The 3,450-nt window shown below is 36.3% G+C and overlaps 1 long non-coding RNA gene across 1 annotated transcript in view; it reads left to right on the top strand.

The window, feature by feature from the left end:
* LOC122814848 overlaps nt 1-2,675 on the top strand; it is a 65,531-nt gene extending 62,856 nt beyond the window's left edge. Inside the window, exons 2-3 of the long non-coding RNA XR_006366913.1 lie at nt 2,417-2,509; nt 2,603-2,675. This is a non-coding gene — a long non-coding RNA (uncharacterized LOC122814848). The remainder of the gene's footprint in view (nt 1-2,416; nt 2,510-2,602) is intronic.
* The last annotated feature ends 775 nt before the right edge of the window (nt 2,676-3,450 follow it).

The raw sequence follows: 3,450 nt of genomic DNA on the forward strand, positions 1-3,450 counted from the left end.
TGAGTAACAAGATCAGTTACAAAAATAGCTATCTTTTCAAACACTTCTCAGAACTGAAATAATAGGGGTGTATAATTAAAAGGATGAAAATGTCTGAAAATGTGTAATTGTTAGAATACTGCAGTGAATTCACAATGTAATACAATGCATTGTTGGGAGACATTCAAACTAAATTTCCTTAAAAAGAGAAGTGCCACATGGACTAACATTCATTTCTAAGAAAAAAAAAATGAAACAACAATGCAGATAACTTCAGTATTTAAACCATTGAGTCCAAGAGACTTAAAAGAGAGAATGGAAAAGTGACCAATCACACTCTTCAGAAAGCCTAAAATCAGTTTTAGCAATTGCACTGTGAGAAGACAAAATACACAGGAGGCTGTATGTACCTGGGGAGACTCTATGTAACTGGAAGAGGCTGCATGTACCTTGGGGGAGGGAATGACTGTTTTGGCTTTGACTGATGGAGGTGGGGCAGTGTAGGTAATATATTTATAAGAATTATAGCAGCAAATAGAATACATCTAACAGTATTAATACTATATGTATGTATTTCGTTCTGCCTGTCTATTTATTGCAGTAGAGTATTGTATTAGTTTGACTGGGCATAACTCATTTACAGTAGAGATGACACAAAGCAAGTGAGTCATGATTCCATCTGCTGCTTGCCAATATCTGCCCTCATAGTTTAACTCTGGCTTTTAGGAGGGCAAAATAGGTCAGGCTTGAAATTAATTTAGAGATGCCCATCCAGTTATTAAGGTTCATCTTGAAGGATGCAAGGGTGTTACTCTGTTTTACAGACAGATAAATGTTGGTCTTTTTATATGCTGGTGGAGATTGCAATCTCATGTTTTAGTATTTGTGAAGCTATTTGTATTTTAGAGACGCAAGAGATCAAGGTGAGTTGGGTCCTTTTTTTGACACAGAATGCAAGACAGAGAACTCCATGTAGAATTCTATAAGAAACAGAGTATAGCACTATGGATTCAAGTCTGTCTTGGTAGCTAAGGGACTTAAGACTGTTAATCTTTTTCTGTTAAGAATATCTAGGGTCTTTCTAGTTGAGTGATGCATTGGAATAGGTACATAATGAATGAAGTATTGTATTCTGTAATTGGCCTGATCAGTGTTAAATAGAGTGGGAGAATCACTTCATTTTACCTGGATGAGATATCTCTAGAAATCACTTATGCTAGAAGGATTTCCTGACCACTGAGGCTACATGGTGATCAATTGAATGGGAGCTGTCAACCACGTTGCCTAGATCCTTGACAATCATATTTGCATGAAGTAGGATACTACTTATATTGTGAGTTGCAGATTAGATCTGTTTTCCAAATGTAACAATACTGCTTTGTTTGCATTTAATTTTAGCTCCTTTTCAGAAAACTGTTGTTTTATAAGGATTGGTTTGTAGTGAAGGGATGCCATGTGTGGAGGGGGATTGGACAATGACAGCCAATTTATAGTCATTGGCAAACCTAGTGAGCCATAGGTTTCCGTTTATGATATGGAAGCCAGGGAAGTATATACCAAAAGGGGGGGGTCCTAGAAATGATCCCTGATGTATGCCACTAATTTCCATTTCACCTTTTTAGGTGGCTTCTGCCATTTTAACTACATGGCTTCTATCTTTCAGCCAGTTAGCTTTACACTTTACCACATAGGGGTCTACATTTAAATGTTTTAATTTATTTACAGTACCAGCATGGGAGATGGTACTGAAGATCTTGACCAGATCCAAGTAGGTTGTGGGAATGGAGTGACCACTATCTTCTGCTTCCATGACCTCCCCAAAGAAGTTAGCTAAATTAAGTAAATATGACCTGCCTTTGATACAGTCAAACTTTGTGGGTCTAACTGAAAGAGAATCTTACTCAGTATTAACTTATTAGGTGAATAAAGATTTGAAAGTTAAATGAAAGGAACACCATGGAATGTCCTAAAAAACTTATTTGCATTCTCTCTTCCTGAATTATGCAATAGCCTGTAATTCACTTAATGTGGTTTAGAACAGATCACTTGCTTTCATTGGATACTATGTGGAAGTTGACCTCAGGAAGGAAGAGGTTTTGGATAGTAATATAAATGTCTGTGGCAAAAAACAGACTTTTTTGGAAACATCAGTGATCCAGGAATCTGATGCAAAAAAACAGATGTGTAGAAAGGGTTAAAGAAATCCCAAAGTACATACTGATAATGCAAGAGGCATTTTATGATAGCCTTTACAGTACTATGAATGTATAATAAAACTGTTGCGTATTGCTGCCCAAGATGTGTGAATCATGCTAAAGGAAATGCCTGCCTCAGTACTTCAGGCAGTTTATGTATCACTTCAACATTGCTTACAAATGGCTTGGGATAAATGTGCATAGTTCTTAATTTTGTTAGCAACTATACATCATTATTTCAGATGCTGCAAAAGTTAGAACAGTGAGACATGAAGATTCAAGATAAGATCACGATTCTGGAATATTTTCTCAATATTTTTAATGGACTTTTCCTGGTAAGTGACAATGAACTTCCTAGATATCTGAGTTTTCACATATTAAAAGACTGTAGTGCACATTAGCTTAATGACTATTATCCTGTGTTCCAGGTTACAGGGCTCATCATCTTGGCGTCTGGGATATGGATTTTATTTGACACCAACAGTTTTATCACAGCCGTATGTAAGTACACAATATTTTTGCCTTCTTGCAGAGTTTGTTGTCTGCACTGCAGTATTATTTAATTGCATAAGAAACTTCAGGAGTGCTTTCTTTGATGATATAAAGGGAATTTATTTCCTATGGTATAATATATTGTTAATTTCCGTAAATTAATTGGTGTGATGTTGTCAGCATCTAACTCATTGAGGCCACTTAAAATACTTGGAGTATTTCAAACCTGCAACAGATTTTTCTCAAACTCAACTCTTCAACTGGCAGGGACTGTGAATTAAATAGTTTATATAAGTACACTATTTTGGCAAAAAAAGTTCTGGAAAGAAAAACAGATGTGTTGAAAATTTCAAAAGAAATCATTTCAGTGTTTACAACTTTTAAACATGTAGTAAGGCATGCTATCATACACATATTTTTTATACTTTTTTGCCCTGCTGCCTACCATCATCAGCCACTCTCGACCAATCGTCCTATTTGTTGCCCATCTCTAGGGTGAGGGTAGGCCATCATTAAGACAGCCATCAAGGATGGTTCAGCTATTTTCTTTATGTCTTACCTACCCACTGAGAATGCCTGGATCATGAGGGTAAGGTGTGTGCAATGGGCACAGGCCATCCCTTACTTCTGCAACGTGAGTTACTTGCAAGCAACCCTCTCCTCCTTCTGAATTAAACTTCATATCTTTCTTTCCTCATCTCCCCAATACTTTCTTTATCCAGTTGAAATTTTCTAAATATCATACTTCTCCTAAACTTCTTGTTAAAAAAATCTGTTATTAAAA

This window comes from Protopterus annectens, chromosome 11.part0 (genome assembly GCF_019279795.1).
Source record: "Protopterus annectens isolate FY-2018-M chromosome 11.part0, PAN1.0, whole genome shotgun sequence".
NCBI lineage: Eukaryota > Metazoa > Chordata > Ceratodontiformes > Protopteridae > Protopterus > Protopterus annectens.